Source organism: Schistocerca serialis, unplaced genomic scaffold (genome assembly GCF_023864345.2).
Source record: "Schistocerca serialis cubense isolate TAMUIC-IGC-003099 unplaced genomic scaffold, iqSchSeri2.2 HiC_scaffold_742, whole genome shotgun sequence".
Lineage (NCBI taxonomy): Eukaryota > Metazoa > Arthropoda > Insecta > Orthoptera > Acrididae > Schistocerca > Schistocerca serialis.
The window spans coordinates 59,276-83,584 of record NW_026048345.1 but is presented as its reverse complement, the minus strand read 5'-3'; the positions used below and the strand labels follow the sequence as shown (position 1 = coordinate 83,584).

Below are 24,309 nucleotides of genomic sequence, written 5' to 3'. Positions count from 1 at the left end.
GGCGTCGGCCTAGCATCACAAGTTGCCTGTCGCGCCGGGAATGCACGTGTAGCAACAGAAAAAAATGAGCCAGGAAGTGCAGACTCTCTACCACTGGTATTTGGTACTTACCGAGATTCCAGAAGGCGTGGCGATCACCTGCCTCGGTAGCGCAGTAGGCAGCGCGTAAGTCTCATAATCTTAAGATCGTGAGTTCGATCCTCACCCGGGGCATTTAATTTACTTTCGTCCACAGCTAAATCGACGGCTCTGGGGTTTGCGAAGGAGCGAAACACTTTGTGCTTTGTTATCCTCAAGGCTTCAACGACTCAGCGTGATAATGTTTACTTCCCGTTATTACTACTTGCAGTTCTTATGTAAAATTTTCAAGAAAAAAAGTACTAGTAATAAAACTGAATTTCGTACGATATAACGTGTAAAGTCACACAATGTATGACCTGCTGTATGATGACAGGCAGCAGGTATTTACTTGCGAAATAAGTAAATAAATATTACTACTTACGGCTTTGCTTTTCCTCCTACCCCTGTAACAACGAGGCATAAAGCAATGGATTGTGACTTTTGCCATGCGCGCCTCGCCATGGGCGCGCGGAAAGATGCTCGCAAACAGGGAAAGTGCGACACGGAAAGCGTCTGGACCGGGTGTAAACGCCGAGGAAAATGCGCGCGTCCGGTGTGGTCTAGTGGCTAGGATACCTGGCTTTCACCCAGGAGGCCCGGGTTCGATTCCCGGTACCGGAACGGAATTTTTCGGAAAAAGTCACGACAAGTTTTGACCCTGCGAAAGGCTGTTTCACGTCCTCCTCGCATTATACCTACTGGTTCATAAACGTCAGCTGAAAACAGTCGAGAGAAACGGGCACGCAATGAAATTACTACGAGCAGCGGAATAAAGGGAGAAGAGACGCTGGTCCACTGTTGGACTGCTACCATAGAAATGTTACATGGCAATACGCAGAGCAATTCCCGCGAAGCGATGGAAGACTCTCTGCACCGAGGCCCGTTAGCTCAGTCGGTTAGAGCGTCGTGCTAATAACGCGAAGGTCGTGGGTTCGATCCCCCCACGGGCCACTACGATTTCACTCTTCCAAAAAGGCAACGCCGATTTCGGCGGGGAAGTATGGTAACAAAGAAATCGTCACATTGTGTGCGAGCTGATAGGGGACCAGAACGCGACTTGTCGGGACGCGCTAAAACACTTCACTGGTCACAGCACGGTGAACACACAGTTCCTCGTCCGATCACCGCTACTGCGCGAAGCTGGGCGTTGTCAGTGCTTGGGCGGGTGACCGCCTGCGAACACAGGGCACTGCCGACAGTTTCAATTCGTATTTCTCTTTCCTCTTCGGTTTCGGAGCTGCAGCGCTATTCGGTCAAGGGCACTGGCGCCACATTTTGCCTCTCGGTATGCCAAGTCGCGCCGTGCGGCCACAGTGAAATGAAGGAGCGTGTTGTAAAATTTTCAACAAAGAAAAAAAAAAAAAAAAAGAAATGTACTAGTAATAAAACTGAATTTGTCTGACAGAACATGTAACATCAGACAATACATGATAACAGGCAGCAGGTATTTACTTGAGGCATAAGTAACGTGGTGGCCGCCTCGCCATACCTCTCTCAGTCGTTTCGCGTGCTTGTCCTCTTGATATAGGCCGATTGGAGAGCGTCAGCTCTCGCGTCAGCTGAGCTAAGTCGAGACAAGTCGAGACTCAAGGGGAATCGACGCACACACTATAGGGTGGCCTGCAGCGAGTAAGAGGGCGAAAGAAACATTAATTTAAAGACGCGTGGCAAAAGTACTCATACGCAAAAGTAAAAAGCCGGCTGCGGTGGCCGGGAATCGAACCCGGATCAACTGCTTGGAAGGCAACTATGCTGACCATTACACCACCACCGCACGGTTTCCGTCCGCGCACGGCGCGCTGTGTCTGCTTCCCGCCTGTCGGCGGCGGCTCAAGGTGGTCGTAGCTGTAGGCGCATTACGGGGTAGGCGAGCGCATCCAGACAGCGTCTCTACGCACATTTCGCGTCCTTTGGCAAGAGTCGTCGCGTGCGTGCGCCGCAAGAGTACTTAGGCGATCGCGTTCGGGCGTCATTTTTAAGCAGTGCAGTGCAGTTCAGGATTCAGCGTGTGTAGCATTCTCTCGAGAGGATGCGACGGCGCTGGACGGCAGTCCCACTTTCCCCTCAGACGTCTGCCGCGGAAAGCACCAGGAAGCTGTGAACTAGCTGAGCATCGGTGGTTCAGTGGTAGAATGCTCGCCTGCCACGCGGGCGGCCCGGGTTCGATTCCCGGCCGATGCATCATTTTGTTTTTTCTCCGATAGTGGTGCTGCGTGTCTTTCGCACTCGAACTGCGTGAGCCATGAGAATGAACCGCGGGATTTCCGTGTGGGAATAACCAAACATGCAGCGCGCACGACTGCTCGTTTCGACTGTTGTGCGCTATTGTACATACTGGCGTCGGCCTAGCATCACAAGTTGCCTGTCGCGCCGGGAATGCACGTGTAGCAACAGAAAAAAATGAGCCAGGAAGTGCAGACTCTCTACCACTGGTATTTGGTACTTACCGAGATTCCAGAAGGCGTGGCGATCACCTGCCTCGGTAGCGCAGTAGGCAGCGCGTAAGTCTCATAATCTTAAGATCGTGAGTTCGATCCTCACCCGGGGCATTTAATTTACTTTCGTCCACAGCTAAATCGACGGCTCTGGGGTTTGCGAAGGAGCGAAACACTTTGTGCTTTGTTATCCTCAAGGCTTCAACGACTCAGCGTGATAATGTTTACTTCCCGTTATTACTACTTGCAGTTCTTATGTAAAATTTTCAAGAAAAAAAGTACTAGTAATAAAACTGAATTTCGTACGATATAACGTGTAAAGTCACACAATGTATGACCTGCTGTATGATGACAGGCAGCAGGTATTTACTTGCGAAATAAGTAAATAAATATTACTACTTACGGCTTTGCTTTTCCTCCTACCCCTGTAACAACGAGGCATAAAGCAATGGATTGTGACTTTTGCCATGCGCGCCTCGCCATGGGCGCGCGGAAAGATGCTCGCAAACAGGGAAAGTGCGACACGGAAAGCGTCTGGACCGGGTGTAAACGCCGAGGAAAATGCGCGCGTCCGGTGTGGTCTAGTGGCTAGGATACCTGGCTTTCACCCAGGAGGCCCGGGTTCGATTCCCGGTACCGGAACGGAATTTTTCGGAAAAAGTCACGACAAGTTTTGACCCTGCGAAAGGCTGTTTCACGTCCTCCTCGCATTATACCTACTGGTTCATAAACGTCAGCTGAAAACAGTCGAGAGAAACGGGCACGCAATGAAATTACTACGAGCAGCGGAATAAAGGGAGAAGAGACGCTGGTCCACTGTTGGACTGCTACCATAGAAATGTTACATGGCAATACGCAGAGCAATTCCCGCGAAGCGATGGAAGACTCTCTGCACCGAGGCCCGTTAGCTCAGTCGGTTAGAGCGTCGTGCTAATAACGCGAAGGTCGTGGGTTCGATCCCCCCACGGGCCACTACGATTTCACTCTTCCAAAAAGGCAACGCCGATTTCGGCGGGGAAGTATGGTAACAAAGAAATCGTCACATTGTGTGCGAGCTGATAGGGGACCAGAACGCGACTTGTCGGGACGCGCTAAAACACTTCACTGGTCACAGCACGGTGAACACACAGTTCCTCGTCCGATCACCGCTACTGCGCGAAGCTGGGCGTTGTCAGTGCTTGGGCGGGTGACCGCCTGCGAACACAGGGCACTGCCGACAGTTTCAATTCGTATTTCTCTTTCCTTTTCGGTTTCGGAGCTGCAGCGCTATTCGGTCAAGGGCACTGGCGCCACATTTTGCCTCTCGGTATGCCAAGTCGCGCCGTGCGGCCACAGTGAAATGAAGGAGCGTGTTGTAAAATTTTCAACAAAGAAAAAAAAAAAAAAAAAAAGAAATGTACTAGTAATAAAACTGAATTTGTCTGACAGAACATGTAACATCAGACAATACATGATAACAGGCAGCAGGTATTTACTTGAGGCATAAGTAACGTGGTGGCCGCCTCGCCATACCTCTCTCAGTCGTTTCGCGTGTTTGTCCTCTTGATATAGGCCGATTGGAGAGCGTCAGCTCTCGCGTCAGCTGAGCTAAGTCGAGACAAGTCGAGACTCAAGGGGAATCGACGCACACACTATAGGGTGGCCTGCAGCGAGTAAGAGGGCGAAAGAAACATTAATTTAAAGACGCGTGGCAAAAGTACTCATACGCAAAAGTAAAAAGCCGGCTGCGGTGGCCGGGAATCGAACCCGGATCAACTGCTTGGAAGGCAACTATGCTGACCATTACACCACCACCGCACGGTTTCCGTCCGCGCACGGCGCGCTGTGTCTGCTTCCCGCCTGTCGGCGGCGGCTCAAGGTGGTCGTAGCTGTAGGCGCATTACGGGGTAGGCGAGCGCATCCAGACAGCGTCTCTACGCACATTTCGCGTCCTTTGGCAAGAGTCGTCGCGTGCGTGCGCCGCAAGAGTACTTAGGCGATCGCGTTCGGGCGTCATTTTTAAGCAGTGCAGTGCAGTTCAGGATTCAGCGTGTGTAGCATTCTCTCGAGAGGATGCGACGGCGCTGGACGGCAGTCCCACTTTCCCCTCAGACGTCTGCCGCGGAAAGCACCAGGAAGCTGTGAACTAGCTGAGCATCGGTGGTTCAGTGGTAGAATGCTCGCCTGCCACGCGGGCGGCCCGGGTTCGATTCCCGGCCGATGCATCATTTTGTTTTTTCTCCGATAGTGGTGCTGCGTGTCTTTCGCACTCGAACTGCGTGAGCCATGAGAATGAACCGCGGGATTTCCGTGTGGGAATAACCAAACATGCAGCGCGCACGACTGCTCGTTTCGACTGTTGTGCGCTATTGTACATACTGGCGTCGGCCTAGCATCACAAGTTGCCTGTCGCGCCGGGAATGCACGTGTAGCAACAGAAAAAAATGAGCCAGGAAGTGCAGACTCTCTACCACTGGTATTTGGTACTTACCGAGATTCCAGAAGGCGTGGCGATCACCTGCCTCGGTAGCGCAGTAGGCAGCGCGTAAGTCTCATAATCTTAAGATCGTGAGTTCGATCCTCACCCGGGGCATTTAATTTACTTTCGTCCACAGCTAAATCGACGGCTCTGGGGTTTGCGAAGGAGCGAAACACTTTGTGCTTTGTTATCCTCAAGGCTTCAACGACTCAGCGTGATAATGTTTACTTCCCGTTATTACTACTTGCAGTTCTTATGTAAAATTTTCAAGAAAAAAAGTACTAGTAATAAAACTGAATTTCGTACGATATAACGTGTAAAGTCACACAATGTATGACCTGCTGTATGATGACAGGCAGCAGGTATTTACTTGCGAAATAAGTAAATAAATATTACTACTTACGGCTTTGCTTTTCCTCCTACCCCTGTAACAACGAGGCATAAAGCAATGGATTGTGACTTTTGCCATGCGCGCCTCGCCATGGGCGCGCGGAAAGATGCTCGCAAACAGGGAAAGTGCGACACGGAAAGCGTCTGGACCGGGTGTAAACGCCGAGGAAAATGCGCGCGTCCGGTGTGGTCTAGTGGCTAGGATACCTGGCTTTCACCCAGGAGGCCCGGGTTCGATTCCCGGTACCGGAACGGAATTTTTCGGAAAAAGTCACGACAAGTTTTGACCCTGCGAAAGGCTGTTTCACGTCCTCCTCGCATTATACCTACTGGTTCATAAACGTCAGCTGAAAACAGTCGAGAGAAACGGGCACGCAATGAAATTACTACGAGCAGCGGAATAAAGGGAGAAGAGACGCTGGTCCACTGTTGGACTGCTACCATAGAAATGTTACATGGCAATACGCAGAGCAATTCCCGCGAAGCGATGGAAGACTCTCTGCACCGAGGCCCGTTAGCTCAGTCGGTTAGAGCGTCGTGCTAATAACGCGAAGGTCGTGGGTTCGATCCCCCCACGGGCCACTACGATTTCACTCTTCCAAAAAGGCAACGCCGATTTCGGCGGGGAAGTATGGTAACAAAGAAATCGTCACATTGTGTGCGAGCTGATAGGGGACCAGAACGCGACTTGTCGGGACGCGCTAAAACACTTCACTGGTCACAGCACGGTGAACACACAGTTCCTCGTCCGATCACCGCTACTGCGCGAAGCTGGGCGTTGTCAGTGCTTGGGCGGGTGACCGCCTGCGAACACAGGGCACTGCCGACAGTTTCAATTCGTATTTCTCTTTCCTCTTCGGTTTCGGAGCTGCAGCGCTATTCGGTCAAGGGCACTGGCGCCACATTTTGCCTCTCGGTATGCCAAGTCGCGCCGTGCGGCCACAGTGAAATGAAGGAGCGTGTTGTAAAATTTTCAACAAAGAAAAAAAAAAAAAAAAAAAGAAATGTACTAGTAATAAAACTGAATTTGTCTGACAGAACATGTAACATCAGACAATACATGATAACAGGCAGCAGGTATTTACTTGAGGCATAAGTAACGTGGTGGCCGCCTCGCCATACCTCTCTCAGTCGTTTCGCGTGCTTGTCCTCTTGATATAGGCCGATTGGAGAGCGTCAGCTCTCGCGTCAGCTGAGCTAAGTCGAGACAAGTCGAGACTCAAGGGGAATCGACGCACACACTATAGGGTGGCCTGCAGCGAGTAAGAGGGCGAAAGAAACATTAATTTAAAGACGCGTGGCAAAAGTACTCATACGCAAAAGTAAAAAGCCGGCTGCGGTGGCCGGGAATCGAACCCGGATCAACTGCTTGGAAGGCAACTATGCTGACCATTACACCACCACCGCACGGTTTCCGTCCGCGCACGGCGCGCTGTGTCTGCTTCCCGCCTGTCGGCGGCGGCTCAAGGTGGTCGTAGCTGTAGGCGCATTACGGGGTAGGCGAGCGCATCCAGACAGCGTCTCTACGCACATTTCGCGTCCTTTGGCAAGAGTCGTCGCGTGCGTGCGCCGCAAGAGTACTTAGGCGATCGCGTTCGGGCGTCATTTTTAAGCAGTGCAGTGCAGTTCAGGATTCAGAGTGTGTAGCATTCTCTCGAGAGGATGCGACGGCGCTGGACGGCAGTCCCACTTTCCCCTCAGACGTCTGCCGCGGAAAGCACCAGGAAGCTGTGAACTAGCTGAGCATCGGTGGTTCAGTGGTAGAATGCTCGCCTGCCACGCGGGCGGCCCGGGTTCGATTCCCGGCCGATGCATCATTTTGTTTTTTCTCCGATAGTGGTGCTGCGTGTCTTTCGCACTCGAACTGCGTGAGCCATGAGAATGAACCGCGGGATTTCCGTGTGGGAATAACCAAACATGCAGCGCGCACGACTGCTCGTTTCGACTGTTGTGCGCTATTGTACATACTGGCGTCGGCCTAGCATCACAAGTTGCCTGTCGCGCCGGGAATGCACGTGTAGCAACAGAAAAAAATGAGCCAGGAAGTGCAGACTCTCTACCACTGGTATTTGGTACTTACCGAGATTCCAGAAGGCGTGGCGATCACCTGCCTCGGTAGCGCAGTAGGCAGCGCGTAAGTCTCATAATCTTAAGATCGTGAGTTCGATCCTCACCCGGGGCATTTAATTTACTTTCGTCCACAGCTAAATCGACGGCTCTGGGGTTTGCGAAGGAGCGAAACACTTTGTGCTTTGTTATCTCAAGGCTTCAACGACTCAGCGTGATAATGTTTACTTCCCGTTATTACTACTTGCAGTTCTTATGTAAAATTTTCAAGAAAAAAAGTACTAGTAATAAAACTGAATTTCGTACGATATAACGTGTAAAGTCACACAATGTATGACCTGCTGTATGATGACAGGCAGCAGGTATTTACTTGCGAAATAAGTAAATAAATATTACTACTTACGGCTTTGCTTTTCCTCCTACCCCTGTAACAACGAGGCATAAAGCAATGGATTGTGACTTTTGCCATGCGCGCCTCGCCATGGGCGCGCGGAAAGATGCTCGCAAACAGGGAAAGTGCGACACGGAAAGCGTCTGGACCGGGTGTAAACGCCGAGGAAAATGCGCGCGTCCGGTGTGGTCTAGTGGCTAGGATACCTGGCTTTCACCCAGGAGGCCCGGGTTCGATTCCCGGTACCGGAACGGAATTTTTCGGAAAAAGTCACGACAAGTTTTGACCCTGCGAAAGGCTGTTTCACGTCCTCCTCGCATTATACCTACTGGTTCATAAACGTCAGCTGAAAACAGTCGAGAGAAACGGGCACGCAATGAAATTACTACGAGCAGCGGAATAAAGGGAGAAGAGACGCTGGTCCACTGTTGGACTGCTACCATAGAAATGTTACATGGCAATACGCAGAGCAATTCCCGCGAAGCGATGGAAGACTCTCTGCACCGAGGCCCGTTAGCTCAGTCGGTTAGAGCGTCGTGCTAATAACGCGAAGGTCGTGGGTTCGATCCCCCCACGGGCCACTACGATTTCACTCTTCCAAAAAGGCAACGCCGATTTCGGCGGGGAAGTATGGTAACAAAGAAATCGTCACATTGTGTGCGAGCTGATAGGGGACCAGAACGCGACTTGTCGGGACGCGCTAAAACACTTCACTGGTCACAGCACGGTGAACACACAGTTCCTCGTCCGATCACCGCTACTGCGCGAAGCTGGGCGTTGTCAGTGCTTGGGCGGGTGACCGCCTGCGAACACAGGGCACTGCCGACAGTTTCAATTCGTATTTCTCTTTCCTCTTCGGTTTCGGAGCTGCAGCGCTATTCGGTCAAGGGCACTGGCGCCACATTTTGCCTCTCGGTATGCCAAGTCGCGCCGTGCGGCCACAGTGAAATGAAGGAGCGTGTTGTAAAATTTTCAACAAAGAAAAAAAAAAAAAAAAAAAGAAATGTACTAGTAATAAAACTGAATTTGTCTGACAGAACATGTAACATCAGACAATACATGATAACAGGCAGCAGGTATTTACTTGAGGCATAAGTAACGTGGTGGCCGCCTCGCCATACCTCTCTCAGTCGTTTCGCGTGCTTGTCCTCTTGATATAGGCCGATTGGAGAGCGTCAGCTCTCGCGTCAGCTGAGCTAAGTCGAGACAAGTCGAGACTCAAGGGGAATCGACGCACACACTATAGGGTGGCCTGCAGCGAGTAAGAGGGCGAAAGAAACATTAATTTAAAGACGCGTGGCAAAAGTACTCATACGCAAAAGTAAAAAGCCGGCTGCGGTGGCCGGGAATCGAACCCGGATCAACTGCTTGGAAGGCAACTATGCTGACCATTACACCACCACCGCACGGTTTCCGTCCGCGCACGGCGCGCTGTGTCTGCTTCCCGCCTGTCGGCGGCGGCTCAAGGTGGTCGTAGCTGTAGGCGCATTACGGGGTAGGCGAGCGCATCCAGACAGCGTCTCTACGCACATTTCGCGTCCTTTGGCAAGAGTCGTCGCGTGCGTGCGCCGCAAGAGTACTTAGGCGATCGCGTTCGGGCGTCATTTTTAAGCAGTGCAGTGCAGTTCAGGATTCAGCGTGTGTAGCATTCTCTCGAGAGGATGCGACGGCGCTGGACGGCAGTCCCACTTTCCCCTCAGACGTCTGCCGCGGAAAGCACCAGGAAGCTGTGAACTAGCTGAGCATCGGTGGTTCAGTGGTAGAATGCTCGCCTGCCACGCGGGCGGCCCGGGTTCGATTCCCGGCCGATGCATCATTTTGTTTTTTCTCCGATAGTGGTGCTGCGTGTCTTTCGCACTCGAACTGCGTGAGCCATGAGAATGAACCGCGGGATTTCCGTGTGGGAATAACCAAACATGCAGCGCGCACGATTGCTCGTTTCGACTGTTGTGCGCTATTGTACATACTGGCGTCGGCCTAGCATCACAAGTTGCCTGTCGCGCCGGGAATGCACGTGTAGCAACAGAAAAAAATGAGCCAGGAAGTGCAGACTCTCTACCACTGGTATTTGGTACTTACCGAGATTCCAGAAGGCGTGGCGATCACCTGCCTCGGTAGCGCAGTAGGCAGCGCGTAAGTCTCATAATCTTAAGATCGTGAGTTCGATCCTCACCCGGGGCATTTAATTTACTTTCGTCCACAGCTAAATCGACGGCTCTGGGGTTTGCGAAGGAGCGAAACACTTTGTGCTTTGTTATCCTCAAGGCTTCAACGACTCAGCGTGATAATGTTTACTTCCCGTTATTACTACTTGCAGTTCTTATGTAAAATTTTCAAGAAAAAAAGTACTAGTAATAAAACTGAATTTCGTACGATATAACGTGTAAAGTCACACAATGTATGACCTGCTGTATGATGACAGGCAGCAGGTATTTACTTGCGAAATAAGTAAATAAATATTACTACTTACGGCTTTGCTTTTCCTCCTACCCCTGTAACAACGAGGCATAAAGCAATGGATTGTGACTTTTGCCATGCGCGCCTCGCCATGGGCGCGCGGAAAGATGCTCGCAAACAGGGAAAGTGCGACACGGAAAGCGTCTGGACCGGGTGTAAACGCCGAGGAAAATGCGCGCGTCCGGTGTGGTCTAGTGGCTAGGATACCTGGCTTTCACCCAGGAGGCCCGGGTTCGATTCCCGGTACCGGAACGGAATTTTTCGGAAAAAGTCACGACAAGTTTTGACCCTGCGAAAGGCTGTTTCACGTCCTCCTCGCATTATACCTACTGGTTCATAAACGTCAGCTGAAAACAGTCGAGAGAAACGGGCACGCAATGAAATTACTACGAGCAGCGGAATAAAGGGAGAAGAGACGCTGGTCCACTGTTGGACTGCTACCATAGAAATGTTACATGGCAATACGCAGAGCAATTCCCGCGAAGCGATGGAAGACTCTCTGCACCGAGGCCCGTTAGCTCAGTCGGTTAGAGCGTCGTGCTAATAACGCGAAGGTCGTGGGTTCGATCCCCCCACGGGCCACTACGATTTCACTCTTCCAAAAAGGCAACGCCGATTTCGGCGGGGAAGTATGGTAACAAAGAAATCGTCACATTGTGTGCGAGCTGATAGGGGACCAGAACGCGACTTGTCGGGACGCGCTAAAACACTTCACTGGTCACAGCACGGTGAACACACAGTTCCTCGTCCGATCACCGCTACTGCGCGAAGCTGGGCGTTGTCAGTGCTTGGGCGGGTGACCGCCTGCGAACACAGGGCACTGCCGACAGTTTCAATTCGTATTTCTCTTTCCTCTTCGGTTTCGGAGCTGCAGCGCTATTCGGTCAAGGGCACTGGCGCCACATTTTGCCTCTCGGTATGCCAAGTCGCGCCGTGCGGCCACAGTGAAATGAAGGAGCGTGTTGTAAAATTTTCAACAAAGAAAAAAAAAAAAAAAAAAAGAAATGTACTAGTAATAAAACTGAATTTGTCTGACAGAACATGTAACATCAGACAATACATGATAACAGGCAGCAGGTATTTACTTGAGGCATAAGTAACGTGGTGGCCGCCTCGCCATACCTCTCTCAGTCGTTTCGCGTGCTTGTCCTCTTGATATAGGCCGATTGGAGAGCGTCAGCTCTCGCGTCAGCTGAGCTAAGTCGAGACAAGTCGAGACTCAAGGGGAATCGACGCACACACTATAGGGTGGCCTGCAGCGAGTAAGAGGGCGAAAGAAACATTAATTTAAAGACGCGTGGCAAAAGTACTCATACGCAAAAGTAAAAAGCCGGCTGCGGTGGCCGGGAATCGAACCCGGATCAACTGCTTGGAAGGCAACTATGCTGACCATTACACCACCACCGCACGGTTTCCGTCCGCGCACGGCGCGCTGTGTCTGCTTCCCGCCTGTCGGCGGCGGCTCAAGGTGGTCGTAGCTGTAGGCGCATTACGGGGTAGGCGAGCGCATCCAGACAGCGTCTCTACGCACATTTCGCGTCCTTTGGCAAGAGTCGTCGCGTGCGTGCGCCGCAAGAGTACTTAGGCGATCGCGTTCGGGCGTCATTTTTAAGCAGTGCAGTGCAGTTCAGGATTCAGCGTGTGTAGCATTCTCTCGAGAGGATGCGACGGCGCTGGACGGCAGTCCCACTTTCCCCTCAGACGTCTGCCGCGGAAAGCACCAGGAAGCTGTGAACTAGCTGAGCATCGGTGGTTCAGTGGTAGAATGCTCGCCTGCCACGCGGGCGGCCCGGGTTCGATTCCCGGCCGATGCATCATTTTGTTTTTTCTCCGATAGTGGTGCTGCGTGTCTTTCGCACTCGAACTGCGTGAGCCATGAGAATGAACCGCGGGATTTCCGTGTGGGAATAACCAAACATGCAGCGCGCACGATTGCTCGTTTCGACTGTTGTGCGCTATTGTACATACTGGCGTCGGCCTAGCATCACAAGTTGCCTGTCGCGCCGGGAATGCACGTGTAGCAACAGAAAAAAATGAGCCAGGAAGTGCAGACTCTCTACCACTGGTATTTGGTACTTACCGAGATTCCAGAAGGCGTGGCGATCACCTGCCTCGGTAGCGCAGTAGGCAGCGCGTAAGTCTCATAATCTTAAGATCGTGAGTTCGATCCTCACCCGGGGCATTTAATTTACTTTCGTCCACAGCTAAATCGACGGCTCTGGGGTTTGCGAAGGAGCGAAACACTTTGTGCTTTGTTATCCTCAAGGCTTCAACGACTCAGCGTGATAATGTTTACTTCCCGTTATTACTACTTGCAGTTCTTATGTAAAATTTTCAAGAAAAAAAGTACTAGTAATAAAACTGAATTTCGTACGATATAACGTGTAAAGTCACACAATGTATGACCTGCTGTATGATGACAGGCAGCAGGTATTTACTTGCGAAATAAGTAAATAAATATTACTACTTACGGCTTTGCTTTTCCTCCTACCCCTGTAACAACGAGGCATAAAGCAATGGATTGTGACTTTTGCCATGCGCGCCTCGCCATGGGCGCGCGGAAAGATGCTCGCAAACAGGGAAAGTGCGACACGGAAAGCGTCTGGACCGGGTGTAAACGCCGAGGAAAATGCGCGCGTCCGGTGTGGTCTAGTGGCTAGGATACCTGGCTTTCACCCAGGAGGCCCGGGTTCGATTCCCGGTACCGGAACGGAATTTTTCGGAAAAAGTCACGACAAGTTTTGACCCTGCGAAAGGCTGTTTCACGTCCTCCTCGCATTATACCTACTGGTTCATAAACGTCAGCTGAAAACAGTCGAGAGAAACGGGCACGCAATGAAATTACTACGAGCAGCGGAATAAAGGGAGAAGAGACGCTGGTCCACTGTTGGACTGCTACCATAGAAATGTTACATGGCAATACGCAGAGCAATTCCCGCGAAGCGATGGAAGACTCTCTGCACCGAGGCCCGTTAGCTCAGTCGGTTAGAGCGTCGTGCTAATAACGCGAAGGTCGTGGGTTCGATCCCCCCACGGGCCACTACGATTTCACTCTTCCAAAAAGGCAACGCCGATTTCGGCGGGGAAGTATGGTAACAAAGAAATCGTCACATTGTGTGCGAGCTGATAGGGGACCAGAACGCGACTTGTCGGGACGCGCTAAAACACTTCACTGGTCACAGCACGGTGAACACACAGTTCCTCGTCCGATCACCGCTACTGCGCGAAGCTGGGCGTTGTCAGTGCTTGGGCGGGTGACCGCCTGCGAACACAGGGCACTGCCGACAGTTTCAATTCGTATTTCTCTTTCCTCTTCGGTTTCGGAGCTGCAGCGCTATTCGGTCAAGGGCACTGGCGCCACATTTTGCCTCTCGGTATGCCAAGTCGCACCGTGCGGCCACAGTGAAATGAAGGAGCGTGTTGTAAAATTTTCAACAAAGAAAAAAAAAAAAAAAAAAGAAATGTACTAGTAATAAAACTGAATTTGTCTGACAGAACATGTAACATCAGACAATACATGATAACAGGCAGCAGGTATTTACTTGAGGCATAAGTAACGTGGTGGCCGCCTCGCCATACCTCTCTCAGTCGTTTCGCGTGCTTGTCCTCTTGATATAGGCCGATTGGAGAGCGTCAGCTCTCGCGTCAGCTGAGCTAAGTCGAGACAAGTCGAGACTCAAGGGGAATCGACGCACACACTATAGGGTGGCCTGCAGCGAGTAAGAGGGCGAAAGAAACATTAATTTAAAGACGCGTGGCAAAAGTACTCATACGCAAAAGTAAAAAGCCGGCTGCGGTGGCCGGGAATCGAACCCGGATCAACTGCTTGGAAGGCAACTATGCTGACCATTACACCACCACCGCACGGTTTCCGTCCGCGCACGGCGCGCTGTGTCTGCTTCCCGCCTGTCGGCGGCGGCTCAAGGTGGTCGTAGCTGTAGGCGCATTACGGGGTAGGCGAGCGCATCCAGACAGCGTCTCTACGCACATTTCGCGTCCTTTGGCAAGAGTCGTCGCGTGCGTGCGCCGCAAGAGTACTTAGGCGATCGCGTTCGGGCGTCATTTTTAAGCAGTGCAGTGCAGTTCAGGATTCAGCGTGTGTAGCATTCTCTCGAGAGGATGCGACGGCGCTGGACGGCAGTCCCACTTTCCCCTCAGACGTCTGCCGCGGAAAGCACCAGGAAGCTGTGAACTAGCTGAGCATCGGTGGTTCAGTGGTAGAATGCTCGCCTGCCACGCGGGCGGCCCGGGTTCGATTCCCGGCCGATGCATCATTTTGTTTTTTCTCCGATAGTGGTGCTGCGTGTCTTTCGCACTCGAACTGCGTGAGCCATGAGAATGAACCGCGGGATTTCCGTGTGGGAATAACCAAACATGCAGCGCGCACGACTGCTCGTTTCGACTGTTGTGCGCTATTGTACATACTGGCGTCGGCCTAGCATCACAAGTTGCCTGTCGCGCCGGGAATGCACGTGTAGCAACAGAAAAAAATGAGCCAGGAAGTGCAGACTCTCTACCACTGGTATTTGGTACTTACCGAGATTCCAGAAGGCGTGGCGATCACCTGCCTCGGTAGCGCAGTAGGCAGCGCGTAAGTCTCATAATCTTAAGATCGTGAGTTCGATCCTCACCCGGGGCATTTAATTTACTTTCGTCCACAGCTAAATCGACGGCTCTGGGGTTTGCGAAGGAGCGAAACACTTTGTGCTTTGTTATCCTCAAGGCTTCAACGACTCAGCGTGATAATGTTTACTTCCCGTTATTACTACTTGCAGTTCTTATGTAAAATTTTCAAGAAAAAAAGTACTAGTAATAAAACTGAATTTCGTACGATATAACGTGTAAAGTCACACAATGTATGACCTGCTGTATGATGACAGGCAGCAGGTATTTACTTGCGAAATAAGTAAATAAATATTACTACTTACGGCTTTGCTTTTCCTCCTACCCCTGTAACAACGAGGCATAAAGCAATGGATTGTGACTTTTGCCATGCGCGCCTCGCCATGGGCGCGCGGAAAGATGCTCGCAAACAGGGAAAGTGCGACACGGAAAGCGTCTGGACCGGGTGTAAACGCCGAGGAAAATGCGCGCGTCCGGTGTGGTCTAGTGGCTAGGATACCTGGCTTTCACCCAGGAGGCCCGGGTTCGATTCCCGGTACCGGAACGGAATTTTTCGGAAAAAGTCACGACAAGTTTTGACCCTGCGAAAGGCTGTTTCACGTCCTCCTCGCATTATACCTACTGGTTCATAAACGTCAGCTGAAAACAGTCGAGAGAAACGGGCACGCAATGAAATTACTACGAGCAGCGGAATAAAGGGAGAAGAGACGCTGGTCCACTGTTGGACTGCTACCATAGAAATGTTACATGGCAATACGCAGAGCAATTCCCGCGAAGCGATGGAAGACTCTCTGCACCGAGGCCCGTTAGCTCAGTCGGTTAGAGCGTCGTGCTAATAACGCGAAGGTCGTGGGTTCGATCCCCCCACGGGCCACTACGATTTCACTCTTCCAAAAAGGCAACGCCGATTTCGGCGGGGAAGTATGGTAACAAAGAAATCGTCACATTGTGTGCGAGCTGATAGGGGACCAGAACGCGACTTGTCGGGACGCGCTAAAACACTTCACTGGTCACAGCACGGTGAACACACAGTTCCTCGTCCGATCACCGCTACTGCGCGAAGCTGGGCGTTGTCAGTGCTTGGGCGGGTGACCGCCTGCGAACACAGGGCACTGCCGACAGTTTCAATTCGTATTTCTCTTTCCTCTTCGGTTTCGGAGCTGCAGCGCTATTCGGTCAAGGGCACTGGCGCCACATTTTGCCTCTCGGTATGCCAAGTCGCACCGTGCGGCCACAGTGAAATGAAGGAGCGTGTTGTAAAATTTTCAACAAAGAAAAAAAAAAAAAAAAAAGAAATGTACTAGTAATAAAACTGAATTTGTCTGACAGAACATGTAACATCAGACAATACATGATAACAGGCAGCAGGTATTTACTTGAGGCATAAGTAACGTGGTGGCCGCCTCGCCATACCTCTCTCAGTCGTTTCGCGTGCTTGTCCTCTTGATATAGGCCGATTGGAGAGCGTCAGCTCTCGCGTCAGCTGAGCTAAGTCGAGACAAGTCGAGACTCAAGGGGAATCGACGCACACACTATAGGGTGGCCTGCAGCGAGTAAGAGGGCGAAAGAAACATTAATTTAAAGACGCGTGGCAAAAGTACTCATACGCAAAAGTAAAAAGCCGGCTGCGGTGGCCGGGAATCGAACCCGGATCAACTGCTTGGAAGGCAACTATGCTGACCATTACACCACCACCGCACGGTTTCCGTCCGCGCACGGCGCGCTGTGTCTGCTTCCCGCCTGTCGGCGGCGGCTCAAGGTGGTCGTAGCTGTAGGCGCATTACGGGGTAGGCGAGCGCATCCAGACAGCGTCTCTACGCACATTTCGCGTCCTTTGGCAAGAGTCGTCGCGTGCGTGCGCCGCAAGAGTACTTAGGCGATCGCGTTCGGGCGTCATTTTTAAGCAGTGCAGTGCAGTTCAGGATTCAGCGTGTGTAGCATTCTCTCGAGAGGATGCGACGGCGCTGGACGGCAGTCCCACTTTCCCCTCAGACGTCTGCCGCGGAAAGCACCAGGAAGCTGTGAACTAGCTGAGCATCGGTGGTTCAGTGGTAGAATGCTCGCCTGCCACGCGGGCGGCCCGGGTTCGATTCCCGGCCGATGCATCATTTTGTTTTTTCTCCGATAGTGGTGCTGCGTGTCTTTCGCACTCGAACTGCGTGAGCCATGAGAATGAACCGCGGGATTTCCGTGTGGGAATAACCAAACATGCAGCGCGCACGACTGCTCGTTTCGACTGTTGTGCGCTATTGTACATACTGGCGTCGGCCTAGCATCACAAGTTGCCTGTCGCGCCGGGAATGCACGTGTAGCAACAGAAAAAAATGAGCCAGGAAGTGCAGACTCTCTACCACTGGTATTTGGTACTTACCGAGATTCCAGAAGGCGTGGCGATCACCTGCCTCGGTAGCGCAGTAGGCAGCGCGTAAGTCTCATAATCTTAAGATCGTGAGTTCGATCCTCACCCGGGGCATCTAATTTACTTTCGTCCACAGCTAAATCGACGGCTCTGGGGTTTGCGAAGGAGCGAAACACTTTGTGCTTTGTTATCCTCAAGGCTTCAACGACTCAGCGTGATAATGTTTACTTCCCGTTATTACTACTTGCAGTTCTTATGTAAAATTTTCAAGAAAAAAAGTACTAGTAATAAAACTGAATTTCGTACGATATAACGTGTAAAGTCACACAATGTATGACCTGCTGTATGATGACAGGCAGCAGGTATTTACTTGCGAAATAAGTAAATAAATATTACTACTTACGGCTTTGCTTTTCCTCCTACCCCTGTAACAACGAGGCATAAAGCAATGGATTGTGACTTTTGCCATGTGCGCCTCGCCATGGGCGCGCGGAAAGATGCTCGCAAACAGGGAAAGTGCGACACGGAAAGCGTCTGGACCGGGTGTAAACGCCGAGGAAAATGCGCGCGTCCGGTGTGGTCTAGTGGCTAGGATACCTGGCTTTCACCCAGGAGGCCCGGGTTCGATTCCCGGTACCGGAACGGAATTTTTCGGAAAAAGTCACGACAAGTTTTGACCCTGCGAAAGGCTGTTTCACGTCCTCCTCGCATTATACCTACTGGTTCATAAACGTCAGCTGAAAACAGTCGAGAGAAACGGGCACGCAATGAAATTACTACGAGCAGCGGAATAAAGGGAGAAGAGACGCTGGTCCACTGTTGGACTGCTACCATAGAAATGTTACATGGCAATACGCAGAGCAATTCCCGCGAAGCGATGGAAGACTCTCTGCACCGAGGCCCGTTAGCTCAGTCGGTTAGAGCGTCGTGCTAATAACGCGAAGGTCGTGGGTTCGATCCCCCCACGGGCCACTACGATTTCACTCTTCCAAAAAGGCAACGCCGATTTCGGCGGGGAAGTATGGTAACAAAGAAATCGTCACATTGTGTGCGAGCTGATAGGGGACCAGAACGCGACTTGTCGGGACGCGCTAAAACACTTCACTGGTCACAGCACGGTGAACACACAGTTCCTCGTCCGATCACCGCTACTGCGCGAAGCTGGGCGTTGTCAGTGCTTGGGCGGGTGACCGCCTGCGAACACAGGGCACTGCCGACAGTTTCAATTCGTATTTCTCTTTCCTCTTCGGTTTCGGAGCTGCAGCGCTATTCGGTCAAGGGCACTGGCGCCACATTTTGCCTCTCGGTATGCCAAGTCGCGCCGTGCGGCCACAGTGAAATGAAGGAGCGTGTTGTAAAATTTTCAACAAAGAAAAAAAAAAAAAAAAAAGAAATGTACTAGTAATAAAACTGAATTTGTCTGACAGAACATGTAACATCAGACAATACATGATAACAGGCAGCAGGTATTTACTTGAGGCATAAGTAACGTGGTGGCCGCCTCGCCATACCTCTCTCAGTCGTTTCGCGTGCTTGTCCTCTTGATATAGGCCGATTGGAGAGCGTCAGCTCTCGCGTCAGCTGAGCTAAGTCGAGACAAGTCGAGACTCAAGGGGAATCGACGCACACACTATAGGGTGGCCTGCAGCGAGTAAGAGGGCGAAAGAAACATTAATTTAAAGACGCGTGGCAAAAGTACTCATACGCAAAAGTAAAAAGCCGGCTGCGGTGGCCGGGAATCGAACCCGGATCAACTGCTTGGAAGGCAACTATGCTGACCATTACACCACCACCGCACGGTTTCCGTCCGCGCACGGCGCGCTGTGTCTGCTTCCCGCCTGTCGGCGGCGGCTCAAGGTGGTCGTAGCTGTAGGCGCATTACGGGGTAGGCGAGCGCATCCAGACAGCGTCTCTACGCACATTTCGCGTCCTTTGGCAAGAGTCGTCGCGTGCGTGCGCCGCAAGAGTACTTAGGCGATCGCGTTCGGGCGTCATTTTTAAGCAGTGCAGTGCAGTTCAGGATTCAGCGTGTGTAGCATTCTCTCGAGAGGATGCGACGGCGCTGGACGGCAGTCCCACTTTCCCCTCAGACGTCTGCCGCGGAAAGCACCAGGAAGCTGTGAACTAGCTGAGCATCGGTGGTTCAGTGGTAGAATGCTCGCCTGCCACGCGGGCGGCCCGGTTTCGATTCCCGGCCGATGCATCATTTTGTTTTTTCTCCGATAGTGGTGCTGCGTGTCTTTCGCACTCGAACTGCGTGAGCCATGAGAATGAACCGCGGGATTTCCGTGTGGGAATAACCAAACATGCAGCGCGCACGACTGCTCGTTTCGACTGTTGTGCGCTATTGTACATACTGGCGTCGGCCTAGCATCACAAGTTGCCTGTCGCGCCGGGAATGCACGTGTAGCAACAGAAAAAAATGAGCCAGGAAGTGCAGACTCTCTACCACTGGTATTTGGTACTTACCGAGATTCCAGAAGGCGTGGCGATCACCTGCCTCGGTAGCGCAGTAGGCAGCGCGTAAGTCTCATAATCTTAAGATCGTGAGTTCGATCCTCACCTGGGGCATTTAATTTACTTTCGTCCACAGCTAAATCGACGGCTCTGGGGTTTGCGAAGGAGCGAAACACTTTGTGCTTTGTTATCCTCAAGGCTTCAACGACTCAGCGTGATAATGTTTACTTCCCGTTATTACTACTTGCAGTTCTTATGTAAAATTTTCAAGAAAAAAAGTACTAGTAATAAAACTGAATTTCGTACGATATAACGTGTAAAGTCACACAATGTATGACCTGCTGTATGATGACAGGCAGCAGGTATTTACTTGCGAAATAAGTAAATAAATATTACTACTTACGGCTTTGCTTTTCCTCCTACCCCTGTAACAACGAGGCATAAAGCAATGGATTGTGACTTTTGCCATGCGCGCCTCGCCATGGGCGCGCGGAAAGATGCTCGCAAACAGGGAAAGTGCGACACGGAAAGCGTCTGGACCGGGTGTAAACGCCGAGGAAAATGCGCGCGTCCGGTGTGGTCTAGTGGCTAGGATACCTGGCTTTCACCCAGGAGGCCCGGGTTCGATTCCCGGTACCGGAACGGAATTTTTCGGAAAAAGTCACGACAAGTTTTGACCCTGCGAAAGGCTGTTTCACGTCCTCCTCGCATTATACCTACTGGTTCATAAACGTCAGCTGAAAACAGTCGAGAGAAACGGGCACGCAATGAAATTACTACGAGCAGCGGAATAAAGGGAGAAGAGACGCTGGTCCACTGTTGGACTGCTACCATAGAAATGTTACATGGCAATACGCAGAGCAATTCCCGCGAAGCGATGGAAGACTCTCTGCACCGAGGCCCGTTAGCTCAGTCGGTTAGAGCGTCGTGCTAATAACGCGAAGGTCGTGGGTTCGATCCCCCCACGGGCCACTACGATTTCACTCTTCCAAAAAGGCAACGCCGATTTCGGCGGGGAAGTATGGTAACAAAGAAATCGTCACATTGTGTGCGAGCTGATAGGGGACCAGAACGCGACTTGTCGGGACGCGCTAAAACACTTCACTGGTCACAGCACGGTGAACACACAGTTCCTCGTCCGATCACCGCTACTGCGCGAAGCTGGGCGTTGTCAGTGCTTGGGCGGGTGACCGCCTGCGAACACAGGGCACTGCCGACAGTTTCAATTCGTATTTCTCTTTCCTCTTCGGTTTCGGAGCTGCAGCGCTATTCGGTCAAGGGCACTGGCGCCACATTTTGCCTCTCGGTATGCCAAGTCGCGCCGTGCGGCCACAGTGAAATGAAGGAGCGTGTTGTAAAATTTTCAACAAAGAAAAAAAAAAAAGAAATGTACTAGTAATAAAACTGAATTTGTCTGACAGAACATGTAACATCAGACAATACATGATAACAGGCAGCAGGTATTTACTTGAGGCATAAGTAACGTGGTGGCCGCCTCGCCATACCTCTCTCAGTCGTTTCGCGTGCTTGTCCTCTTGATATAGGCCGATTGGAGAGCGTCAGCTCTCGCGTCAGCTGAGCTAAGTCGAGACAAGTCGAGACTCAAGGGGAATCGACGCACACACTATAGGGTGGCCTGCAGCGAGTAAGAGGGCGAAAGAAACATTAATTTAAAGACGCGTGGCAAAAGTACTCATACGCAAAAGTAAAAAGCCGGCTGCGGTGGCCGGGAATCGAACCCGGATCAACTGCTTGGAAGGCAACTATGCTGACCATTACACCACCACCGCACGGTTTCCGTCCGCGCACGGCGCGCTGTGTCTGCTTCCCGCCTGTCGGCGGCGGCTCAAGGTGGTCGTAGCTGTAGGCGCATTACGGGGTAGGCGAGCGCATCCAGACAGCGTCTCTACGCACATTTCGCGTCCTTTGGCAAGAGTCGTCGCGTGCGTGCGCCGCAAGAGTACTTAGGCGATCGCGTTCGGGCGTCATTTTTAAGCAGTGCAGTGCAGTTCAGGATTCAGCGTGTGTAGCATTCTCTCGAGAGGATGCGACGGCGCTGGACGGCAGTCCCACTTTCCCCTCAGACGTCTGCCGCGGAAAGCACCAGGAAGCTGTGAACTAGCTGAGCATCGGTGGTTCAGTGGTAGAATGCTCGCCTGCCACGCGGGCGGCCCGGGTTCGATTCCCGGCCGATGCATCATTTTGTTTTTTCTCCGATAGTGGTGCTGCGTGTCTTTCGCACTCGAACTGCGTGAGCCATGAGAATGAACCGCGGGATTTCCGTGTGGGAATAACCAAACATGCAGCGCGCACGACTGCTCGTTTCGACTGTTGTGCGCTATTGTACATACTGGCGTCGGCCTAGCATCACAAGTTGCCTGTCGCGCCGGGAATGCACGTGTAGCAACAGAAAAAAATGAGCCAGGAAGTGCAGACTCTCTACCACTGGTATTTGGTACTTACCGAGATTCCAGAAGGCGTGGCGATCACCTGCCTCGGTAGCGCAGTAGGCAGCGCGTAAGTCTCATAATCTTAAGATCGTGAGTTCGATCCTCACCCGGGGCATCTAATTTACTTTCGTCCACAGCTAAATCGACGGCTCTGGGGTTTGCGAAGGAGCGAAACACTTTGTGCTTTGTTATCCTCAAGGCTTCAACGACTCAGCGTGATAATGTTTACTTCCCGTTATTACTACTTGCAGTTCTTATGTAAAATTTTCAAGAAAAAAAGTACTAGTAATAAAACTGAATTTCGTACGATATAACGTGTAAAGTCACACAATGTATGACCTGCTGTATGATGACAGGCAGCAGGTATTTACTTGCGAAATAAGTAAATAAATATTACTACTTACGGCTTTGCTTTTCCTCCTACCCCTGTAACAACGAGGCATAAAGCAATGGATTGTGACTTTTGCCATGTGCGCCTCGCCATGGGCGCGCGGAAAGATGCTCGCAAACAGGGAAAGTGCGACACGGAAAGCGTCTGGACCGGGTGTAAACGCCGAGGAAAATGCGCGCGTCCGGTGTGGTCTAGTGGCTAGGATACCTGGCTTTCACCCAGGAGGCCCGGGTTCGATTCCCGGTACCGGAACGGAATTTTTCGGAAAAAGTCACGACAAGTTTTGACCCTGCGAAAGGCTGTTTCACGTCCTCCTCGCATTATACCTACTGGTTCATAAACGTCAGCTGAAAACAGTCGAGAGAAACGGGCACGCAATGAAATTACTACGAGCAGCGGAATAAAGGGAGAAGAGACGCTGGTCCACTGTTGGACTGCTACCATAGAAATGTTACATGGCAATACGCAGAGCAATTCCCGCGAAGCGATGGAAGACTCTCTGCACCGAGGCCCGTTAGCTCAGTCGGTTAGAGCGTCGTGCTAATAACGCGAAGGTCGTGGGTTCGATCCCCCCACGGGCCACTACGATTTCACTCTTCCAAAAAGGCAACGCCGATTTCGGCGGGGAAGTATGGTAACAAAGAAATCGTCACATTGTGTGCGAGCTGATAGGGGACCAGAACGCGACTTGTCGGGACGCGCTAAAACACTTCACTGGTCACAGCACGGTGAACACACAGTTCCTCGTCCGATCACCGCTACTGCGCGAAGCTGGGCGTTGTCAGTGCTTGGGCGGGTGACCGCCTGCGAACACAGGGCACTGCCGACAGTTTCAATTCGTATTTCTCTTTCCTCTTCGGTTTCGGAGCTGCAGCGCTATTCGGTCAAGGGCACTGGCGCCACATTTTGCCTCTCGGTATGCCAAGTCGCGCCGTGCGGCCACAGTGAAATGAAGGAGCGTGTTGTAAAATTTTCAACAAAGAAAAAAAAAAAAAAAGAAATGTACTAGTAATAAAACTGAATTTGTCTGACAGAACATGTAACATCAGACAATACATGATAACAGGCAGCAGGTATTTACTTGAGGCATAAGTAACGTGGTGGCCGCCTCGCCATACCTCTCTCAGTCGTTTCGCGTGCTTGTCCTCTTGATATAGGCCGATTGGAGAGCGTCAGCTCTCGCGTCAGCTGAGCTAAGTCGAGACAAGTCGAGACTCAAGGGGAATCGACGCACACACTATAGGGTGGCCTGCAGCGAGTAAGAGGGCGAAAGAAACATTAATTTAAAGACGCGTGGCAAAAGTACTCATACGCAAAAGTAAAAAGCCGGCTGCGGTGGCCGGGAATCGAACCCGGATCAACTGCTTGGAAGGCAACTATGCTGACCATTACACCACCACCGCACGGTTTCCGTCCGCGCACGGCGCGCTGTGTCTGCTTCCCGCCTGTCGGCGGCGGCTCAAGGTGGTCGTAGCTGTAGGCGCATTACGGGGTAGGCGAGCGCATCCAGACAGCGTCTCTACGCACATTTCGCGTCCTTTGGCAAGAGTCGTCGCGTGCGTGCGCCGCAAGAGTACTTAGGCGATCGCGTTCGGGCGTCATTTTTAAGCAGTGCAGTGCAGTTCAGGATTCAGCGTGTGTAGCATTCTCTCGAGAGGATGCGACGGCGCTGGACGGCAGTCCCACTTTCCCCTCAGACGTCTGCCGCGGA

General features: G+C 51.8%; 49 non-coding genes across 49 annotated transcripts; 39 read left to right on the top strand and 10 right to left on the bottom strand.

Annotated features, from left to right (window-relative positions):
* The first annotated feature begins 140 nt into the window (after window positions 1-140).
* Trnam-cau (transfer RNA methionine (anticodon CAU)) lies at window positions 141-213 on the top strand. Its single transcript has one exon. It is a non-coding gene; the product is annotated as a tRNA-Met (tRNA).
* A 456-nt stretch (window positions 214-669) lies between these two features.
* On the top strand, window positions 670-741 carry Trnae-uuc (transfer RNA glutamic acid (anticodon UUC)). The gene has a single exon. It is a non-coding gene; the product is annotated as a tRNA-Glu (tRNA).
* Window positions 742-997: 256 nt separating this feature from the next.
* On the top strand, window positions 998-1,071 carry Trnai-aau (transfer RNA isoleucine (anticodon AAU)). The gene has a single exon. It is a non-coding gene; the product is annotated as a tRNA-Ile (tRNA).
* A 751-nt stretch (window positions 1,072-1,822) lies between these two features.
* On the bottom strand, window positions 1,823-1,894 carry Trnag-ucc (transfer RNA glycine (anticodon UCC)). The gene has a single exon. It is a non-coding gene; the product is annotated as a tRNA-Gly (tRNA).
* A 336-nt stretch (window positions 1,895-2,230) lies between these two features.
* On the top strand, window positions 2,231-2,301 carry Trnag-gcc (transfer RNA glycine (anticodon GCC)). The gene has a single exon. It is a non-coding gene; the product is annotated as a tRNA-Gly (tRNA).
* Window positions 2,302-2,596: 295 nt separating this feature from the next.
* Window positions 2,597-2,669, top strand: Trnam-cau (transfer RNA methionine (anticodon CAU)). Its single transcript has one exon. It is a non-coding gene; the product is annotated as a tRNA-Met (tRNA).
* Window positions 2,670-3,125: 456 nt separating this feature from the next.
* On the top strand, window positions 3,126-3,197 carry Trnae-uuc (transfer RNA glutamic acid (anticodon UUC)). The gene has a single exon. It is a non-coding gene; the product is annotated as a tRNA-Glu (tRNA).
* A 256-nt stretch (window positions 3,198-3,453) lies between these two features.
* Trnai-aau (transfer RNA isoleucine (anticodon AAU)) lies at window positions 3,454-3,527 on the top strand. Its single transcript has one exon. It is a non-coding gene; the product is annotated as a tRNA-Ile (tRNA).
* Window positions 3,528-4,280: 753 nt separating this feature from the next.
* On the bottom strand, window positions 4,281-4,352 carry Trnag-ucc (transfer RNA glycine (anticodon UCC)). The gene has a single exon. It is a non-coding gene; the product is annotated as a tRNA-Gly (tRNA).
* Window positions 4,353-4,688: 336 nt separating this feature from the next.
* On the top strand, window positions 4,689-4,759 carry Trnag-gcc (transfer RNA glycine (anticodon GCC)). The gene has a single exon. It is a non-coding gene; the product is annotated as a tRNA-Gly (tRNA).
* Window positions 4,760-5,054: 295 nt separating this feature from the next.
* On the top strand, window positions 5,055-5,127 carry Trnam-cau (transfer RNA methionine (anticodon CAU)). Its single transcript has one exon. It is a non-coding gene; the product is annotated as a tRNA-Met (tRNA).
* Window positions 5,128-5,583: 456 nt separating this feature from the next.
* Window positions 5,584-5,655, top strand: Trnae-uuc (transfer RNA glutamic acid (anticodon UUC)). The gene has a single exon. It is a non-coding gene; the product is annotated as a tRNA-Glu (tRNA).
* Window positions 5,656-5,911: 256 nt separating this feature from the next.
* Trnai-aau (transfer RNA isoleucine (anticodon AAU)) lies at window positions 5,912-5,985 on the top strand. Its single transcript has one exon. It is a non-coding gene; the product is annotated as a tRNA-Ile (tRNA).
* Window positions 5,986-6,738: 753 nt separating this feature from the next.
* Trnag-ucc (transfer RNA glycine (anticodon UCC)) lies at window positions 6,739-6,810 on the bottom strand. The gene has a single exon. It is a non-coding gene; the product is annotated as a tRNA-Gly (tRNA).
* A 336-nt stretch (window positions 6,811-7,146) lies between these two features.
* On the top strand, window positions 7,147-7,217 carry Trnag-gcc (transfer RNA glycine (anticodon GCC)). Its single transcript has one exon. It is a non-coding gene; the product is annotated as a tRNA-Gly (tRNA).
* Window positions 7,218-7,512: 295 nt separating this feature from the next.
* Window positions 7,513-7,585, top strand: Trnam-cau (transfer RNA methionine (anticodon CAU)). Its single transcript has one exon. It is a non-coding gene; the product is annotated as a tRNA-Met (tRNA).
* A 455-nt stretch (window positions 7,586-8,040) lies between these two features.
* Window positions 8,041-8,112, top strand: Trnae-uuc (transfer RNA glutamic acid (anticodon UUC)). The gene has a single exon. It is a non-coding gene; the product is annotated as a tRNA-Glu (tRNA).
* Window positions 8,113-8,368: 256 nt separating this feature from the next.
* Trnai-aau (transfer RNA isoleucine (anticodon AAU)) lies at window positions 8,369-8,442 on the top strand. The gene has a single exon. It is a non-coding gene; the product is annotated as a tRNA-Ile (tRNA).
* Window positions 8,443-9,195: 753 nt separating this feature from the next.
* On the bottom strand, window positions 9,196-9,267 carry Trnag-ucc (transfer RNA glycine (anticodon UCC)). The gene has a single exon. It is a non-coding gene; the product is annotated as a tRNA-Gly (tRNA).
* A 336-nt stretch (window positions 9,268-9,603) lies between these two features.
* Window positions 9,604-9,674, top strand: Trnag-gcc (transfer RNA glycine (anticodon GCC)). Its single transcript has one exon. It is a non-coding gene; the product is annotated as a tRNA-Gly (tRNA).
* Window positions 9,675-9,969: 295 nt separating this feature from the next.
* Trnam-cau (transfer RNA methionine (anticodon CAU)) lies at window positions 9,970-10,042 on the top strand. The gene has a single exon. It is a non-coding gene; the product is annotated as a tRNA-Met (tRNA).
* A 456-nt stretch (window positions 10,043-10,498) lies between these two features.
* Window positions 10,499-10,570, top strand: Trnae-uuc (transfer RNA glutamic acid (anticodon UUC)). The gene has a single exon. It is a non-coding gene; the product is annotated as a tRNA-Glu (tRNA).
* A 256-nt stretch (window positions 10,571-10,826) lies between these two features.
* On the top strand, window positions 10,827-10,900 carry Trnai-aau (transfer RNA isoleucine (anticodon AAU)). The gene has a single exon. It is a non-coding gene; the product is annotated as a tRNA-Ile (tRNA).
* A 753-nt stretch (window positions 10,901-11,653) lies between these two features.
* Trnag-ucc (transfer RNA glycine (anticodon UCC)) lies at window positions 11,654-11,725 on the bottom strand. Its single transcript has one exon. It is a non-coding gene; the product is annotated as a tRNA-Gly (tRNA).
* A 336-nt stretch (window positions 11,726-12,061) lies between these two features.
* Trnag-gcc (transfer RNA glycine (anticodon GCC)) lies at window positions 12,062-12,132 on the top strand. Its single transcript has one exon. It is a non-coding gene; the product is annotated as a tRNA-Gly (tRNA).
* A 295-nt stretch (window positions 12,133-12,427) lies between these two features.
* Trnam-cau (transfer RNA methionine (anticodon CAU)) lies at window positions 12,428-12,500 on the top strand. Its single transcript has one exon. It is a non-coding gene; the product is annotated as a tRNA-Met (tRNA).
* A 456-nt stretch (window positions 12,501-12,956) lies between these two features.
* On the top strand, window positions 12,957-13,028 carry Trnae-uuc (transfer RNA glutamic acid (anticodon UUC)). Its single transcript has one exon. It is a non-coding gene; the product is annotated as a tRNA-Glu (tRNA).
* Window positions 13,029-13,284: 256 nt separating this feature from the next.
* On the top strand, window positions 13,285-13,358 carry Trnai-aau (transfer RNA isoleucine (anticodon AAU)). The gene has a single exon. It is a non-coding gene; the product is annotated as a tRNA-Ile (tRNA).
* A 752-nt stretch (window positions 13,359-14,110) lies between these two features.
* Window positions 14,111-14,182, bottom strand: Trnag-ucc (transfer RNA glycine (anticodon UCC)). The gene has a single exon. It is a non-coding gene; the product is annotated as a tRNA-Gly (tRNA).
* Window positions 14,183-14,518: 336 nt separating this feature from the next.
* Trnag-gcc (transfer RNA glycine (anticodon GCC)) lies at window positions 14,519-14,589 on the top strand. The gene has a single exon. It is a non-coding gene; the product is annotated as a tRNA-Gly (tRNA).
* A 295-nt stretch (window positions 14,590-14,884) lies between these two features.
* Trnam-cau (transfer RNA methionine (anticodon CAU)) lies at window positions 14,885-14,957 on the top strand. Its single transcript has one exon. It is a non-coding gene; the product is annotated as a tRNA-Met (tRNA).
* A 456-nt stretch (window positions 14,958-15,413) lies between these two features.
* Trnae-uuc (transfer RNA glutamic acid (anticodon UUC)) lies at window positions 15,414-15,485 on the top strand. Its single transcript has one exon. It is a non-coding gene; the product is annotated as a tRNA-Glu (tRNA).
* A 256-nt stretch (window positions 15,486-15,741) lies between these two features.
* Trnai-aau (transfer RNA isoleucine (anticodon AAU)) lies at window positions 15,742-15,815 on the top strand. The gene has a single exon. It is a non-coding gene; the product is annotated as a tRNA-Ile (tRNA).
* Window positions 15,816-16,567: 752 nt separating this feature from the next.
* On the bottom strand, window positions 16,568-16,639 carry Trnag-ucc (transfer RNA glycine (anticodon UCC)). Its single transcript has one exon. It is a non-coding gene; the product is annotated as a tRNA-Gly (tRNA).
* Window positions 16,640-16,975: 336 nt separating this feature from the next.
* Trnag-gcc (transfer RNA glycine (anticodon GCC)) lies at window positions 16,976-17,046 on the top strand. Its single transcript has one exon. It is a non-coding gene; the product is annotated as a tRNA-Gly (tRNA).
* A 295-nt stretch (window positions 17,047-17,341) lies between these two features.
* Window positions 17,342-17,414, top strand: Trnam-cau (transfer RNA methionine (anticodon CAU)). Its single transcript has one exon. It is a non-coding gene; the product is annotated as a tRNA-Met (tRNA).
* A 456-nt stretch (window positions 17,415-17,870) lies between these two features.
* Trnae-uuc (transfer RNA glutamic acid (anticodon UUC)) lies at window positions 17,871-17,942 on the top strand. The gene has a single exon. It is a non-coding gene; the product is annotated as a tRNA-Glu (tRNA).
* A 256-nt stretch (window positions 17,943-18,198) lies between these two features.
* Window positions 18,199-18,272, top strand: Trnai-aau (transfer RNA isoleucine (anticodon AAU)). Its single transcript has one exon. It is a non-coding gene; the product is annotated as a tRNA-Ile (tRNA).
* A 752-nt stretch (window positions 18,273-19,024) lies between these two features.
* Trnag-ucc (transfer RNA glycine (anticodon UCC)) lies at window positions 19,025-19,096 on the bottom strand. Its single transcript has one exon. It is a non-coding gene; the product is annotated as a tRNA-Gly (tRNA).
* A 336-nt stretch (window positions 19,097-19,432) lies between these two features.
* Trnag-gcc (transfer RNA glycine (anticodon GCC)) lies at window positions 19,433-19,503 on the top strand. Its single transcript has one exon. It is a non-coding gene; the product is annotated as a tRNA-Gly (tRNA).
* Window positions 19,504-19,798: 295 nt separating this feature from the next.
* On the top strand, window positions 19,799-19,871 carry Trnam-cau (transfer RNA methionine (anticodon CAU)). The gene has a single exon. It is a non-coding gene; the product is annotated as a tRNA-Met (tRNA).
* A 456-nt stretch (window positions 19,872-20,327) lies between these two features.
* Window positions 20,328-20,399, top strand: Trnae-uuc (transfer RNA glutamic acid (anticodon UUC)). Its single transcript has one exon. It is a non-coding gene; the product is annotated as a tRNA-Glu (tRNA).
* A 256-nt stretch (window positions 20,400-20,655) lies between these two features.
* On the top strand, window positions 20,656-20,729 carry Trnai-aau (transfer RNA isoleucine (anticodon AAU)). The gene has a single exon. It is a non-coding gene; the product is annotated as a tRNA-Ile (tRNA).
* Window positions 20,730-21,475: 746 nt separating this feature from the next.
* Window positions 21,476-21,547, bottom strand: Trnag-ucc (transfer RNA glycine (anticodon UCC)). Its single transcript has one exon. It is a non-coding gene; the product is annotated as a tRNA-Gly (tRNA).
* Window positions 21,548-21,883: 336 nt separating this feature from the next.
* On the top strand, window positions 21,884-21,954 carry Trnag-gcc (transfer RNA glycine (anticodon GCC)). Its single transcript has one exon. It is a non-coding gene; the product is annotated as a tRNA-Gly (tRNA).
* Window positions 21,955-22,249: 295 nt separating this feature from the next.
* Trnam-cau (transfer RNA methionine (anticodon CAU)) lies at window positions 22,250-22,322 on the top strand. Its single transcript has one exon. It is a non-coding gene; the product is annotated as a tRNA-Met (tRNA).
* Window positions 22,323-22,778: 456 nt separating this feature from the next.
* Window positions 22,779-22,850, top strand: Trnae-uuc (transfer RNA glutamic acid (anticodon UUC)). Its single transcript has one exon. It is a non-coding gene; the product is annotated as a tRNA-Glu (tRNA).
* Window positions 22,851-23,106: 256 nt separating this feature from the next.
* Window positions 23,107-23,180, top strand: Trnai-aau (transfer RNA isoleucine (anticodon AAU)). Its single transcript has one exon. It is a non-coding gene; the product is annotated as a tRNA-Ile (tRNA).
* A 749-nt stretch (window positions 23,181-23,929) lies between these two features.
* Window positions 23,930-24,001, bottom strand: Trnag-ucc (transfer RNA glycine (anticodon UCC)). Its single transcript has one exon. It is a non-coding gene; the product is annotated as a tRNA-Gly (tRNA).
* Between the last annotated feature and the right edge of the window lie 308 nt (window positions 24,002-24,309).